This window comes from Lonchura striata, chromosome 7 (assembly GCF_050655825.1).
Source record: "Lonchura striata isolate lonStrDom1 chromosome 7, ASM5065582v1, whole genome shotgun sequence".
In the NCBI taxonomy this organism is placed as follows: Eukaryota; Metazoa; Chordata; class Aves; order Passeriformes; family Estrildidae; genus Lonchura; species Lonchura striata.
In genome coordinates this window covers 26,618,389-26,636,311 of record NC_140709.1, presented here as the reverse complement: position 1 = coordinate 26,636,311, position 17,923 = coordinate 26,618,389, and the positions used below count along the sequence as shown (strand labels likewise).

The window sequence follows — 17,923 nt, the reverse complement described above, 5'->3', positions numbered from 1 at the left end:
GTGCATAATTGGATAGCATTTACAGCTGTAGAATGCAAAAAGTGTAGTTTGTGTTTAGGAATTATAGTATTTGAATTAACTTCAGTGTGAAGATGCTGATGCTTATCACTGATGCTTTCAAAAATGGATCTGGTATTTGTAAGGAAGTTGGATCAAAATGAGGGTTTAGTTTGGCATGCTAAAAACCAGCAGTCTTTAACTTGGAAAGCGTGTACAGTATGAATGGGTAAAGGTAGTCGGTAAAACATGCTGCCTTTTGGTTGACAGTACTGTTTGTAGAACCAGTAAACAATCACCATTTGGAATCAATGTCACTGTGCAGTGCAGAACAAACTCTGCTTGACTTTGGTAAGAGTCATCAGATTGGGCTCCCCAAATGTGATTGGAGTTATTGTTGTGCAGGGAAATTAGACAGGAGGAAAACCAGGTGTAAAGGTAATTCCTGTCCATTTCTGTCCCCCCAGAACAGGAAAACCACGTTCTTACAAAATTACTTGTGCTTGTTCTTCTCAAAGGTTAAAAATTACAAGCTGAATTAATTCAGTGATAAGATCTTCAAATAATTTTAAATTAAATTTTTGATACCAAAAGATCCATCTTGACTTCCAAAGTAGGGGGGAGATGGATTAAATCTGTAACACAGTCCTTAACTCACCCAGCTGTAATTGAGTGCTGCAGTGTACATTTCTACTGACTCAAACTGTTCAGTGTTATTGTGTCACCTTCCATTTTCATAATAGGCAAATTTGGCTTTAGGCAGAAGCACAAGCAAAGTAGGTTGCTTCGGAGCACAGTTGTCTGTCTGCTTTGACTGGGTTAAGAGATGGAGATGGGCCATTCCAGCAGCAAGGATGGCCTCATTTGCCACTCTGGTGTTTTATTTGTGAAGCTCTACCATTGCTGCATCTGACAGATGGGGCTGCTCTTGGCACTCCAGCACTCTGGTAGCACTCTGGAGGTACAGGGTACTTGAGAAAGCTGCAGGGGTGAAAAAGCAGGGAGGCTGCAACACACAGACCCCTGCAATGTTACTGACCCACATTCCGAGTGGTGGAGTGCTCATGGTCTCTCAGCTCCTTCCAGAACCTGTTTTGGTGCTATAAGATTATATTTTGGCACATTAAATATAGAATTCCTGCTTTGGCAAGGTTGAGTTTTTATAGAATTGTTGGGAAGCTTTGTATTAGCTACTGGATACCTTTCTTGGGTACTCTTCCAGCCTTTCTGTTATAGTTGACAGGATGCTGTAAGGGCATCAGCAAGGTTAGCTGCACAGGCTGTGGCAATCTGTGTTACCATACCTTTTAAATTATTAAATTGAACAAGTCTCAGTCACATGGGAAATTTTCTGCAGAAGATTTCACTATAGCCTGTGAACTGTAAGAGCATTATTTTTCATCTATGGTTTTGAAAAATAGTTCTTGAATGGCCCAAAGTAAGGTATGAGACCTCCTAGAACTGTACTTATAATCCTGGAAATTTTGAAGTGGAGGTGACTGAGGTACCAGAGGTGAAGCCTGAATTCATACAATTATGAACTTAGCCAGCAGTTAACTAAGGAGTTGTACATTTTTTTCTTCTCATTTCCTGTAAAATCATACAGAATAAAAGGTTCCTTGACAAGTAGAAATTCAGCTGTAGTTTAAAAACTGATGGAACCTGAAGACCTTGCTGATGAACTTAATCAATTTAAAGCTTAATTTTTAAGGAAAATTGCAGTTGTTCTTTTAAAGATGTTTCCTTGCAGCCATATGAAAGATCTGTGGAAACAGCAGAATACTGTTAGATACAGCTAGACTATAAATGATTCAAGATGACAAAATTAAGTTAAGATCTTAATACGTTAGATATATCAAATTATCATTGTTGTAACATATAGCAATTAGAAAAATTAAGTGTAACATTTAAGATAATGTCAATGTTGTTTTTAGAATGTCAAAACATTTAGCTTGCAACTGTATCTGTGTAGAACAGAACAGCTTGCTTTTTTTATAAATTTATGTTTGATTAGGGTATAAATACATGTAATCCAACCTGTTTTGTAGCAAAATTTTTATAAAAATGAAATATAAGATTGAGGACAAACAGGTTCTAGAAGTCTGAAATTTAATCCTTACTGCTTCCTAATGTACAGCTGGTAATTTAAAACAATCATACATCTGAGTAGTCATAATATTCATCTCTTCTATTTTAAAGATAATCCAGGCAGATTTGAGTAGCTGTTGGTTGCTAATCCCTCCAGCTAGAATTTTGCAAATACTGTGGGATGGGTGATAGTCTAGAACTCAGAGTCTGGAGGTATTAAAAAGGCAGAGATGAAGATAGCTGTATCCTGATGCCAGAAGTAGTGGTTGTAGAATGGTGTCTGTTTCTGATTTCAACATTTGCCTGTGTAGTTTGGAGCTACTCAAATGCAAACATTCAGAAACAACCACTCATCCTCTATCTTGAACTTTTGGGGAAAGATGTACTTTCTTGTTCTGTGATAAATCACTCATGGATAGATACACTGTTCTTCCATCTTATATTTTCACAAAAAATTGACCAAAAATTTTCCATCTGAACATCAGCCAGTATACTTATATACCTCTTAACCCTATCTAAAAAGGGTATGGCTTCCTGGGTCAGTGTTTTGAGATGTGTTTACTTCATTGGCCTTGTCAAATATTTAATTTGACATGCTAAATATCTGCCTGTTACAACTACAGAATGCTTCCTAAATTCTGGGACTGTTTTGAAGACAAATTTATTAGTTCCTCAATCATTCATAATAGCCAGTTAAATAGAAATTAAGTAGTTAAAGACTTAAATGATCTGCCTTGTTGGTCATAGATATATTGCTGTAATGAAACATTCACATTAAAATAACATCAAGATGAAAGAGTAATTTTAAATTATTTTTTCCCTCAAGGCTGCTTCCTGGTGCTGCAAATAAATTAATGTAGCAGCAACTGAGTGTTAAGAATGCCTTTTTCTATGACAGGTATTTGTGTTATATGTGGAAAAAAAAATCCCTGGCAGCAACAGTTGAGCAGTTACTGATACATGTGGTTGAATGTTATATAGGGTTTTCATCTCGTAACAGTAAATGGTGGCTACAATTTTTAGAGGATTTGGGAAACCTCTGTTAAATAACATCACTGAGTTGTGGATAGAAAGAGACCACCTCAAGCAGTCAAGGAAGTTTCTTCACTCTGACTGATAACAGGTTTATCTTTCCAGTGTAACATTCTTGCCTCTCTTTGCCAGCCTTCTTGCTATATATATGAAATAGGTATGTAAAAGTCTGTCTTGAAGGGCTCATGCAATTGTGTGGAAACTTTGACAAAAGCTACCATTAAAAAAAAAGAAGTAATTACTAATGTATGTGGCTGGGACAGGTTAATTATGGTAGTAATGAGACAGTTTTCATTTAACTATTGTTTTTGAGAGGCAGCAGTTAGACTCATGTAGCTGTGGGCACGTGGCCCACTCTAACTCCCACTGAAGCTGAATTAGATCATGTCAGGCTAATTTTGGAAAGTTGTAACCCTGCTCACTCTCAGTTGTCTTGAACTGCTTTTTCTGGAGAGCAGCATCCAATATTAATTTATAATTGAAATGCATTTACTTCAGCTGGTTTGCAGCACCTGATCAGCTAAGTTTGTAGCTGATGTTTAAGCAGGTATTTAATTTCTGATCCGACTAATCTAAAAAACCCCACTGTAAATAAGATTTTTCCTTCATGTACATTATTATTTTTGTTTTTAGGTGATTTAGATGTAAAGAGGAAATTACAAACCTTTGCAAGGTGGCAGATCTCAGGTTTTAAAAGATGAAGGTGGGAGGGATCTACATGAGGATTAAACCTTGTACCCTTGAAAGGACTGGGAGTCAGGCACCTCTTCCTTCAGTGAGGAGATGAGGCATTCTATGTAGTTAATGCACCTTCACTGCGTTATAGGGCAGGGGAGGAAACACTGAGACAGTAACTAAAGGCCTTAATATTTCCTAAAAAAAGAAATTAAAGCACTTTGAGACAGTTAAGCATTTGATGCAAGAGGATGGTACTGTGCCTCTGAGGAAGTTGCTTCAGGTTGCTGTAGAAATTGAAGTGGCCAAAGTGCTGAAGGAGATACAGGTGAATGTGCATGGAGATTTCTTAGTATGTGTCTCTCTTAAAAGAGATTATATGTGGAGCAGCTGATAGAGGGGGAAAATGAAATGTAGGACTTCTTTAAAACAATTCCTTAATATACTGGCTTTATTATGAAATATTTGGATTTTTAGCCAGATGTTAACAAATATGTATTTTCCTGAACCTTCAGTTGCCATTCTGTCTATAATTTAGTGCTTAGTGGGGCGATTTTTGCTGTTTATTTGGTTACAGGAAATTAATTAACTGTGGAGGGGGCTGTGACACTGGGTACACATTGCTACAAATGCTTAGTGATAAGATTTTGGAAGTGTATCCTAATTAAGGCTCTATCTTGTGTCATTGCAACTGAGGGAAAAGTGATGGTCCTGTGGATTAGGGTAAGGGAAGAAGAGTAGAAGTGAAAGTTTTTTGCAGGAAGCACAGTGTTAAAGCAATTGCTGTAGAAGGTTATTTAGAAATTCAAGTGAAAGGCTTAACTTCTGTAGAACCAGTGCAATGTTTTGCAAGTCTCTCAAGATAACTGGTAATGCTTGTTGAGTAACTTCAGTTTCCCATTAAAACTGAATCTATCAAAAGCAGAATCTCTTAAAGATTGTTGGTAACAGCACTTAGCTGTTCTAACTTCTAAGACATCATAGTCTCCTGAGATTAAATTTGAATCTTTACTGAATTTAAAAGTAAAGCTTTGATGTGAAATTGGAGTCTTGCATATGAAATGTTGGCCATGAAGGCAAAACCTACTTAGGCAGAAAACTGTATGTGTAAAATTTTTCTCTTACAGAAACATTTAATCAGGAAGATGAAATTGAAGTGTTTTACTTGCACTGACACTAAAATGTTTTGGAAATGTTTTTTAATTTCTGCTATGCACCAAACCTACAAAATGCTGAAAACCATGTTAAAAGAGCAAACATGCTTGTTTGAAAAAGCAGAAACATTTCAAATATTATTTTTACAAAAACGCCAATAACCCAAAACCAAACACTTAATTTTTTTTTCTGTTTTTTTCTTTCTTTTTTTTTTTTCCTTTCTTTTTTTTCCCCTTTTACGAGTACGTTCCTTACTGCTTTGTCAGACTCCTGTTGGAGCACAATAGATGGGAAAGGTACCTGCAGGAATTAGTAGTGCATTGTGACCTGGAGGGCCAAGCACAAGGATCTGCAGCAGAGTTCTCTTAAAAATATGCTGCAATTAAAAAGGGCTTTTTTTTCGATGCAAGGTGGGATTTTTTCTGTATCTTGACATTGCAGTTTAGTGTGTTTATGAAGTGCTAGAGCTGTATTTGTGCTTTGTTTCAGAGGGCTAAACATATTTTTCTTGAGTCCTTAGAGATTTTAATTCCTCAAGTACGTGTAAGCATAACTTTTAGCTTATTAGTTTGATACAATTGTCTGATCTGCATCTTTGTCATCCTTGAAGTAGCCTGCTTGTTTCTAGTACTCCAGTGAATATTTTATTCACATTTAAGATCTAAAATTTAGAAAATTATCACAACTTTTTGTAATGTAATCACTGTTTTTGCCATCTTCAGTAATTGTGAAAACATGCGTTTTAAGTTAACCAATATCTGTAAATAAGTGATTCACAGTCTTGTATCATGTGCAGTTCCTGAGGCACTAATTTGCATCTCAGCTGGAAGTTACTTGCTTATGTTTTATGCGCTTCTAAGAGTTTAAAGATCTGCAAATATCTTTGGGTAATACAAATATAGTAAAGATACAGTTTGCATTTACTGGGAATGCTGTGTACTGTCAGACTTACATTCTTGTATAATACATTCAATGTCGTCATTAGCTGATACCTTTTGTGACAGTGTGTGCTGGGGCTGTGTTGTGAATGTGTTACAGACACAAGGTAAAAGTAGATAAGGCTCCTAAGAATTATACTCTTTCAGAATGCATTAGTAGAAATCTGGACTGTGAATAATAAAAGTAGCAGATAAGGAGTTGTTTTGCCTCATCTCAAGGCGAAGTGGAGAATAGACAAGGGTGCTCTACTTTTATGTCTTTATTCACATGCTGCAATATGCAGTATAATACATGTATGCAATATCATCATTATTCTAAAGAAACCATACACTGCTACTTAATATAAATCATTTGAGAAATAGGAGCTCTCTGGAAGGCAGATTGACATATCAGTGCACTTTTGGGTGACAGAGATTGACAGGCTTTCTGATGGTGATAGGCTTCAGTAACTATTCCTCAAATATTTTAAGTCTGGGTGCTGTAAATTTTAATATTTCAGTAGGAGTTAAGACTACATCTCTGTGGAAGCATTTCTCCTTTAAAGATTTGTGAATTTTATTTAGGTAACTCTGCTCAACAAAGCATACTCACTGAATTAGCCAAGATAGCGTACATTGAAGTCATTGCCAAACAAAATGGAAACACTGTTTATGTTTTGTGGATGTTCTGCTCGTCTGTGTCCCTGTGCTTTTTCTAATGTTTATTTTCACGTTGGCTGTGTTGATCTCCTGCTTTCCCTGTCTTGTCATGCTAAAGGCTCCTTGCACTGAGCCAGGATGGCAGAAATGGCTGTGCACAGGCTGCTCGGCGGCTCCAGCTCCTGACAGAGGCCATTAGCTTCAAAATACTGCAGTTGGATCTCCCTGGGCAGCCTGCAGCTGCTGGCCTTGCTGTGAACACTCTTTCTCATAACCCCCTTTGTCCTGCCATGTTACCCACAGAGCATTCCTCAGGATTTTTAGCAAGGCTCTGCTCTGGTTTTCTTGAACAATTTTGCAATGAATGGAATTAAGATTAAAAGGCACAAGAGCTCTGTGAAGTTTGGTTATAAAGCACTGCTAGGTGTTGCCAGCTACTGCTAATAAATTCCTACCCTATGCCCAGCACAGTAATAGGCTTTGTCCTCAGACTACTGGCATAGTAAGAGGCAAACTTGGGACTGGAGCTGTTAAGTGCAAAACAGAAGATCACTTAGAAATATTGGGTTATTTGCTGTTTAGTGCTATTAGGCTCATCTGTGCAGAACAGTGTTTAGATCATGGAAAGCCTTTAATGTCTTCTTCTTGCTCCTTAATTAAACATTTTCAGTAAGCCTCACTTGTTTCTGTCTTATGTGTTAGTTTGCTGACAAAAATCTGATTTTCTGTCATGGTTTTGAAATGGATACAATTTGTAAAGAAAATTTTAGGTTCTTGGCATTTGACTTTTAGAATAACCTGTTAGTCTAGCTGTTTTCAGTCTTACCTGAGTTGCAGCTGTAGCTCAGCACAATGCCTCAGAGGAGACTGAAAGTCCAGACAGACACTTAAAATATGCTGGCCATTCAAAGTTGGTTATTAATGACGTTTCTTTATTGAGCCATTTTTGAAATTTTTTTTTCTTTATCTGAAAAATAATGTGGTCCAGAAAATCCAGTACATTACTTAACATTGATTTCTGGCTCCTTTCCTTATGATACAGCATTCAGTGTATCTTCAGAGAGAGTGCTATCTGGAGGTAAAATGCTAATGACCTTTCAATCTGCCACAATCCCAGGAGCTCTAGGTAAATAAAACATTTGGTTTTTAACAATTGATGTTATTTCTAAGGACACTTGAATTACTCTTAACCAAAAGAGCTGAGGTTGTGTAGGTTAGCTGCCAGGTGGCTCCTGTAGAGCAGGGGCTGGTGCAGAGCAGGCTGTGGGTGGAGATGGCAGCATTGCCCCCAAGCCAGGGAGCAGAGGCTGCAGGCAGCAGTGCTGGCTTGGATCTGGCTTGCAGGTGCTGCAGCCAGAGCCTGAACTTGAGACTGTGCTTATCTTTGTATATATGCACTAAGTGACTCTCCTTTGTGTGATTTGATTTCTTTCACAGCTCTGCTGGTGGACCATCTTCTGTTGGGAGCATAAAAAGGGTTAGGAGCTATACTTGATGGAAGCTGTGGATTGTCTCTTTCCCTTCAGCCTTCCATCACATCAGACAAAATCTTTGCATGTGGATGGATATTGGGGTTCAGTGTTTTAAATTAGTTTTCCTTATAAGGAAAGGCTCTTGTCCTTCTTATTAAGAGTGAATGGCAAATCACCTAAATGCCTCAAGTGTTTGGATTGTGAACGTGTGACTAACTCTGGAATTCTGAATGTGAAGTTTTGTAAGTGGGCATCTACCTCCTGGCATGTGTCATCCTGGCTATAGGTATCTCGATTATTTCTGAAGAACTGAAATGTCAGGGTTGTTTTGAAGTCGGCCGAGGTGATCTGTTGGCTTTCTGACTAATGTTACCCCTGATCATACACCAATTGCAGGTGTTTTCAAGCTGCAATTTCCAAGATGAAATAACCCTATTGTTGCTGTCCAAATGGAAGATGATGGCAGTATATTCACTAAAATCTTGGTGAAGAGTCTTGTGGATGTAATTGTACTTAAACAGGGATTCAAGTTGGATACGGAAGTGTGTTTACATTTGTGTTGGTTGTATAATGAAGAAAGCTTACTGTAGCTAATAGGTCAGAGTAGGGTGTGGTGAGTTCCTGAAAAAGTTATAAGGAGACCTACATTAAGTTATAAAGAATAAGAGTTCTTCAATCCATAACTATTTTTGTATACCCACACTCAGTATTTCTTTGTGTCTTTTTATTTTATCTTGGTATTTTGTGGTGTTACTTTCCTTAGTCATGCTGCAGTTTTGTTTTCTTTCTGTGATAGGTTTGGGAATGTTCCTTCCTTCCTTATATGTTGAATTAACTGTTGTTGATGTATACCATTCACTATTATTTTTGCTGGCTTGTATTTATTAAATAAAATGAATGGTGAGATGTTGCTATGGACACTAATACACAAGCATTGGGACACCAAGTGTTGTGTCTATTTTTGTGTGTGACAGAGACCTTTTTTCCCTTGTTGCAATTCTCATTAGGACTGAATTTTGTGGTAGGAGATCGGATGTTTCATGTCAGCTGTTAAGAGGTCTGCAGTTTGTTTTTTTTTTTTTGTTTTATTTTAGCTTCCATGTTTTCAATATCAGAATAGGTATTGATCTTTCAAAAAACCAAACATCAGATTTATTTAGACAGTCTGTACATTTCTTTCTCAGAAGTCCTGGTTTGTTTATCAGTGTTTTACTTTTGGGATACTAAGATGTTTTGTTCTGTAACACATTTCTTAATTTGAAAGAAATCAATATATTAATTAGCCCTAAAATATAACTTACTGGGTTTCACCCTGTTTCAGTTTGTGTAGTGTACTTCCATGCAGAATCAATTAATGGAAAGACATTTGCTGTATGTCTGATATGTCTGGGAGGGGGAGTTAGGAATTCAATCTTTAAGGGCAAGGAATGTACTGAAAGAGGGAAGTGTGAAGATTTTTCCATTACCTTTGTATTTTTTTAAAAATTGTGCTTTAGCTTTTTTATCTTATTTTGAAGTAGAAAGATCTGTAGTTTTCTGAGAGATGTGAGGAAGGACTTCTTTTTCTAAGATATTAATATCAAGTTGCAGTGAGATAGGAGTTTGTGATCCAGTTCTTTTAAATTCCTTTGAGATTCCAGCGAGGTGGACTTAAATGTTTAATCACTACAGTTTTGTGCATTTATTTGAAAGGTTGAACCTGCAAAATACTGCATATATGTTTCTTGGGATTACTACTTTCTAAATGGATTACTACTTTCTAAAAGTGTCTGGAGTACCTGTGAATGATATTACACAGCTTTTGATTTTGGCCTGGATTTTTGCCTTCCCTTGGCCTTGTGGCATGAGGCTCATTTAGAATCTGCTTGCAAGCCTGTAAGTATTTTCTGAGACCAGCAAAAAATTCCTTGTTTCAGACATTCATATTGACTTAAAACTATATATAGTTTGAGCAAGGGTGTAAGGTATCCTTGCAGCCTGTGAGAAAACACTTCTCACTTTCATAATGCTAGAACAGGAAATACAAGTGTTAGAGCTGTAGCAGTGAAAGTGATTTCTTTTCCCCCTATGCCAAATAAAAATATTTCTTTTTCTCTTATTTCTTTTTCTCTTTGAGTTGTGGTTCAGTGCCCTGTCTATCGATTGCTCACAAACTGGATGTGTCTCTCTGAAGGAATACACTGCTGATATATGCTCTAAACAGCTGAACCAACAATATGGAGCCACTGCAATCATTTTTGCTTGGTTGTAGCTCTGCTTCTCCTATTAAAGCATTAACCTGCTCTAAAAGTAGTGATGCATGTAGAAATAGAGCTTTAAACCCCAATAAATTAGTACTAGTGTAATAAAACAGAAGCACAGTTCTTAGGTATGTATTCCTTTGTCCTGGGGGCTTTTTCTCTTTAAGAAAACTAAAACCAATATAATACACACATAAAAACTTCAAAAAGAAGCAAAACCCAAATCCACCCCCTGCTCCCCAATAGAAAAACCAGACAAAATAACCCCCAAGCATGGAGAAAATACCCACATTCACACCAACATGAACTCCTGACAGGGTAGACATTCAGACTACAGCAAATACAAATTGGTTATATTTGAGCTGTGGTTCTGTTTTTGTCCATTTCTGTTCTCTGAGGATAATTGCAGTGACTAAGGTAAAATGGACGATGCTGAGCCACATTGTGAATTCACACAGTGAATTGCACTGAGCAGTGTTCTTCCTTTGGATGCAGGTCCAGACACTGCTGTTTCACAGTGCTGTGGGAAAGCAGAGAGAACTTGGTGAAAACTTACTGCAGATTAAGGCATGGAAAGCCACAGAAATTAGTGACAGATGAACATTTAGAAAATATTTCAACTGTTTAATGAGTTTGAAGAGTCACTTGAATTTCTCTGCCTTTATCAGCAGGGTCAGCAGCCCCGTCCTGCCCTTGTTACCCGCCGTGGGTTTGGCAAGACTCTCCCAGCTGCAGAGCCATTCACAGCATCTGTGAGCGAGCTCAAGCTGTGTGTGGGTGCAGTAAGTACACGCTGCAGCCCAGGAGCATCCTGCACCTCTGAGCGCTGTGCCAGGCACCCGGGGGTGCTGTCCCCAGGCCCTGGCAGCCCTGCTCGGGCTGGCACAGGGAGACAGAGCCAAGGGAGCTGTAGGCTGTCCCTGCTCAGCTTTGGAGGTTAAATGGGAGACTTCTGGCACAAAGAGAATGGTTAGTGAGTAAGAGCAGTGGGAGGGAGTACAACAACAAAAAGGTTTGAAACTAATTTGAGCTTCCAGTATATACCTCAGGTGTTCTAACATTACTTTTCTTTTTTTTTTTTTTTTCCAACACTTAAATGCTATTTTCAGGAAGGTTAGTTGGTTTGGGTTTTTTGAGGAGGGGGCTTCTTCTCTTTTTGTTTTTATTATTTCAATTAAAACTGAAACCAGCAAGTTCTTTTGTGGGGGGAAAATATTAATAATAGTCTTGAAATATTAGAGCCCTGTGATGAAAACAATAATTAAATATTGCTAATGGAGGGGAAACTCATAAATTGTGAATCCTTGATTTCACTAGATATTCTAGAATATAGACCAAGTGAAATAAGGTACAAAAGATAGCAGTCTGAGCAGGTTCTCCCAACTCTGCTGAGCTTGGTTCTACACCGAGCTGGTGTGTAATATCTGTAGTAGACACTCGGAACAGGGAGTGGAAATGAGCACAGTCCTACATTTAAGAAGACTCTGTGTGGTCATTGTGCCATGTTTGCTGTGGAACAGAAGTTTCCTGTTGTATAAAGGCACACAGCACTAAGTATTTGAATTGGTACGTGCATATAAGCAGGTAAATTTAGAGCTTTTTCTAGTTTTTTTTCTACCTGTATAAGAATTGAAATTACCACTTTTTAGGCATTTATAGGGCATGTGCCAAACTTGATGAGTAGCCTAGCACATCTGATGCCAGAAACACAACATGAATTTCTTGCACTGTCTTTGTAATAATTGTAATGGATTTTGTCTTATTCCCAAAAGTGCTATTGGCACAACGCCAGCCCGTGTTATGATAGAGCCCTTGAAATGAGTTTGGAAGGCAAGCTTTTCCATTCTTTCTAGATGGTTATGGAATGAAACAGTTACCAGATAGGTGCAGGTTTTTCTGAGAAGCAAGTATATTCTTGCAAATGCCATCAGCTTCCACCTGTAATGGAGGTATGTTTTGATTGTTTGGTAGAAATGTGGTCAAGTACTTGACAACTTCATATATTTTTGCAGTGAACTGGGCTCCTGACAGACCTTTCCAGGTGTTGAAACCTTTCAGGAAATGACAGTTTAGAAAGAAAAATAGAAAATGTGTTGTGTAAGCATCATGGAATCACAGAACACTTGGATTTCCATTTTTAAAGGATAGATTGGGAACCAGAACACTTGTCTAAAACAATAGGACAATATCTGCTAAGAGGTATGTCTGGTGTGATTACCTGTGAGTTGTTAGAAGGAATAAGCAAGGAAAAACAGGAAAGAAAACCCCAACTATGAAACCATAGTTAAGGCTGAAATCATGAAGTTGATTTGCAATCATAAATCCTCACTTTTGTTCTGGGTATGTATTTTCACTTTGATGAAGCTCATAGAGTTGCATATTCCAAAATCTAGAAAAGACTGAGGGTGAGGATTGAGGGTGTCTTAAATTTTGAGTGACCAAACAAGGATGTGTTAAAAGTGTCTTCATTTTAGTGTAGAAATGCTTTGATGGTGACCCGTTGGGAGCCAGAAGAACCATTTGAAAATCTTGCCAGTGCCTGCATATATTTTGTGATGTGTTGAAGCAGGAACACCTGTCAGAAAGAAGTCTGTCTCAAGTTTAATTTTGGGTTTTTTGTTTAGCAAAAAAAGATTTCTACTTGCTTAATAGGACTTGAAGTTTTTGCCTTTCATTTAATAGGATTTCATGGTATGCTCAGGATTTGAGTAAATTAGATTGACAGAGGACTTCTTTATATTCATGTTTTAAAAGGCTTCTTTTTCCATTCTGATTTCTACAGTATCTGTGTAAATAAGTGTCTTGTGAAGGTACCAAGACTTACAGTTTAATTGTGCAGCATAATTAAAACGGCTGAAACCAATACTCAGGGCTGTAACCAGTTCAGGAATTGATTTAAGAAAGTTTTTATTACATGGAAAATATATTTAAAGTAGAAGAATTACAGAAGCCATAACATTCAACATATAAGTTTTATTCAGTCTGTAAAATTCAATTAGCAATCATGCAGATTCCAACATCGTTTGCAAGTAATTTCCATAGGATTATGAAATGTCTCCTCATGATCTATTCAGGTTTGTGTTGAAATATTTATTCCTGGTTTGAAACAAGTTTGTTACTGTAGGGCAGACAGAACATGTTATACAAGTGAAGTCAGCTGTAACACGAATTGATAGCTTTGATGCCAGACTTTGTGCTTGATTGATGTATATTTACTTTGGCAGGGATGTTGCCTTAGATAGGGCTCTTCCTCCCCTGCCACGGTCTCCCCGTTGGCTCCTGCAGCCCGCTGGCAGCTCAGCAGAGCCGTGGATGTGCAGCACAGCTGGCGGGCACCGCTGGGCTGGAGCAGCACCTGGGAGTAGGAGGCAAGGGACGCCTGAGCTGGCACTTGTGCTGCAAGAGCTGAACATCAAACGATGTCTATTTCATCTGAAATCAAGTACTTAGATCTGTAGAGGGATTTTGCATAAGTGCAAACTAAGGATTGCTATTTATCATTATTGCCTTTTTCATCTTCATGCTATTTTAAAGTAATCAAAATAACCTTTGAAGTTAGGGGAGGTGCTGTTTTTCCCATTACATAACTAGCTAACCTAAAGCACTAAGAAGCAAAGTAACCTACCTAAGATCAGGCTGTTCTGTGTCAGAGCCAGAAACACAATCTAAGGTTCTCTTTGTTTTATAGTTCAAGTTCTGGAAAATTTTTCTTTCCTTTAGGAAGAGAAAATGCATTTACACATATCTAACATGCACTTGTGTGCCCTCATAGAAGATGCAGTTTTCTGTTTGAAGGAGGTCACTCCAGCTGGTGCCTTGGAAACAGAAGCTGTGTGGCAGAGGAGACTATTGATTTTGCTGGAGTCCTCGGGAGGTTAAAGCCTTCCTCCTCTCTGGGCCTCTCACTGTGTCAGCTCCTGCCCTGCCGAGTGCTGGCCCTGTGGCTGCTTCCTCCTCACGGGCTCGTCAGGTTCTCACAGCCTTTGCTGTCCTTTATTTCCTTCTGCTTGCGGATGTCCCCAAATAGCTGCATCTCATATCTGTGAAGTATCTTTAAGAGAGAGGTTTTTCCTGCCCGGAAACCATCTGAATCTCCATTTAAGCAAGGACAGTCGAGGGAAATAGCCCTTGCTAAGGCCTCTCAGCTGGGAAGGAGAGGTGGCTTTCAGCGGAGCCAGGAGCGGTTCAGCTGCTCCGCCACCCTTCTCTGCTCACTGACACAGGGGCGAGCAGTGTCCTCAGGGATGGCCTGTGCTGGATGGACCAAGTGAGGAACAGGACTGAGACTCTGAGACCCTGATGCAGACTGAGAGAGACTGCAGCAGTCCTGGGAAAGAGAAGGGGAGATGGTTCACTGCCTTCTGCAGGCGCCCTGGAGCGAGATAGGAGGGGAAATTCTGTCTGATCCCAACTTTCTGCTTATCACTCAGTTCCTCCTAATAACCATTTCATCTGGGACATACCTGGTAAAACCAACCACTACGATGCTAGAGCATAGAGAAATGTAATTATTATTTTCATCTTAAAATTATGGAAGACTTCTAAAATATTTTTGAAGTCCTATAAAAAGCATTTGCTAAATTAGAAATTATAGGGCTGTGTAGAGAAGATGATTGGGGAAAATAAGAGAGTAAGTAGGTAGGATTAATGGGAAAATGGGACATGTACATTCATGTTACATTTTCTTTCTAAACCATGATAGCAAAAGCTAGAGCAGATATGTACCTTTTGGCATACTACAGGCATTGTCTGAATTTGTATTAGCCAGACAAACACAATCATTTTCTAACTGTGAATGTTTCTAAAATATCAGACAGGTTTAACTCACAACTCTATGGTATAGGCCTTCAAATTTAAATTCACAAAACCTGTTATGTACAAGAATGTACGCTCTACAGAGTTGTACTGGAAGTGTAGAAATATGTTCTTGAATTAAAGAGAGTAGGAGAAGTTAAGTTTTTATAACTAAAATACTTGCTAGACTTGAGGATTACACTTGAGGATTACAGTATTAAGCTGATTTAGGGTATTAGATCTGAAATACTAGGACATAAACCAAACATATAAGGAAAGATTTTGTCAGAACTCGTTGTTAACCAGTTTGTATTGATCTTGAGCTTCTACTTCAAACAGATTGTCTGCCTAAAATTGTGCTATAATTCAGATTTCATTACATGCTTAGACAAAGGCTTTGGAATAAACACCCTGTACGATCATGTCCTTTAAATCAGTTCATTCTTCATTGCCTGTTGCTAAGGTTGACAAGAAAAAAACCAATTGCTGCCAGTCAGTGGGAGGTGTGCAGCTCTCCTGGCAGGACAGAGCTCTGTGCCCCTGCCCCTGCGGGAGCAGCGCTGCATCTCCGTGCCCTGGCTGGGAGCAGAGGCACTGCCACTCCTTCAGGTGTGCCCGGCAGGAACCTGCTGGGACAGGCCCCAGCATCCCACACTGCTTGGGCTTGGCTCCCCTTCCCAGCGAGGAGAGGGCTGGCTTTCTGCAGGAGCGAGGGGAGCTGACTGACTGCTAGACAGCATTCCTGGGCTTCAGCACTCTGGAAGACATGAAAAATGCAGCACAAGGGATCTGAGCTGCCTTTTTTGAATGATCTGAGGTGTTGGTTGTTAGCTCATCTGTATATAAACAGGCGTTTCAGTGTTTTGATGTAATTTTTTGGTCTCTATTTTTAGTGCCTGGGAACATTACAGACATGGAATATGTGGCTATTGGGCCTGTTGGAATTAAAATAACTTCAAATATCTTTAAAGAGGCTTTCTAAAGCACTTATTTTTTGCCATTGCAGCACATGTAGTTTTTGATCCAGTGCCTTACAGAGATTGGAAGTGTGCCATATGTTAAAGCTGCTGTTACCATTTGGTTTGATAAGCAGGAAGTCCTATTGGTCCAAGATGAATATAAGGGGATGATGTAAATGCTGTTTTCAGCCTTTTTATTAAAAAACATTTTTCTGACTTTTGTTTCAATATGGAAGATGTCCCCAGTATGTTGTTAAGGGTTCCAATTAGCTTGAAGGTAAGGTTGAGGTATACTCAAAAACAGTTTGACTATAGAAGCAATATACTTCTTTTATCTCTTTAGTAATCAAATATTTATTGGTATATAGAGAACTTCAGAAAGAATAACCTAAATTTAGCTTTGTGTTAGGATTGCTCTTTATTTTACATACGTCATTATTATAAAGTTTATTCAGTAGTGTTAGAAATTATACTGAAGATGCCTGAACTCCCAGAAGAAAAGGCAGAAAGAGAAGTTTTGTTGGGTCTTTATGAACTCATTAATTTCTTCTGCATGTGACAAGCTGCTAATTCACCTCTCTGTATCAAGTTATCAAAGAAAGAGCACTTAGGGATTTCATAACCCACTCTCCTTCCAAAGACATTACCACTCTTGCTTCATTTTTGAGTCTGATGTATCAAGGCAACCTTTAGCATTCAAAATGAACAAAAAAGACCACTCTGAACACCCCAGCCTGGCTCCAGATTGGGTGCTTGGTGACAGCCAGTAGACCAGAGAAGGACAGAGGAGGGCAGTTCTGTTGGAGGGATTCTGTCTCTGGGACTGCTTGGCTGCAGGAACTGTGAGAGGTTCTCCTTTCAGAGACAAAGCTCACATCCAAATTGCATTTTCCAGCAGCAGATTTTTGAAGAGAGAGCTGCCCACTGAAACTCTGCCATCACGGCTTCTAGCTATAGCAGGATTCCTCTGGAGCACATTATGGGAAATAAATTTTACAGTCCAAGCTGTATGATGTTTTCAGGCATTCACTGAGGAGGCAGATGGGATCTGTGATGCATGAGTGCCAGGTTTTGATGTTATTGCAAGTCTTATGAGAGACTGGTGCTTTCTGACAGTCCAGGTTCCACACAGTGATGCGATTATGTGAAAAGTGCATTAAAATTTTAGCTCTCCTCATGTGGAGAAAAATATGAAAAGATGTGTCATAAAGGGCACCTTATGACAATAAATATATGAAATTTCATATAAAAAGTTAAAAATCAGTTAAATATGATGATACTGAGTGCAAAGTGGAAACATATTGGTGGCTGTTTAAATCTTTTCTTCAAACACTAATGATTGGAAGCAAGTGCAAATTATCTGTTTCATCTAAGCCAATAGACTAGAAACCAGAGACTTATTGTTAAGTCCAGGGAAAACATCCATTTTCAGTTATGAAAGAAAACTGCCTTAGGGTTATGCATTGGCAGGATTATTCTGTAAAGAATGTTGCACCATCTCCCACAAAAAATGCATTTTCCATTGTGTTTTCCATCTGTGTGTGCACAGTGCTCTGTGCTCTTCCACAGAATTTATCTTGCTAACTTCATTGTGCCTTCAAGTGCCTCCAAAACTTTTATGTGAAAGAGTGGTTCCTTACCTTAACTTTGGTTTAAGTATTGAAGATGGTCATGTTGATAACCTTTTGTAGTCCAAGCCCAAAATTTGGACATGGATCTTAATTTTAATAATAATTTGTCAAATGCTTACAGAAAGATGGAACCTTACCTCTTATACTTGTGTTCATAAAACAGAATGAGTGTAATAGTTGTTTTAAAACATGCACCTGTAAAAGCTTAGGTCAGCAGCAGAAGTTGTTAGGAAATGCTATTTTTTTCCTTTCATCATTCTCACCTATACATAGATTTAATAGAAAATTTGGAATAGCTCCTGC

General features: G+C 38.5%; 1 protein-coding gene across 1 annotated transcript in view; it reads left to right on the top strand.

Annotated features, from left to right (window-relative positions):
• Window positions 1-17,923, top strand: part of BMPR2 (bone morphogenetic protein receptor type 2) — a 97,929-nt gene that overhangs the window by 53,900 nt on the left and 26,106 nt on the right. The window lies entirely within an intron of this gene.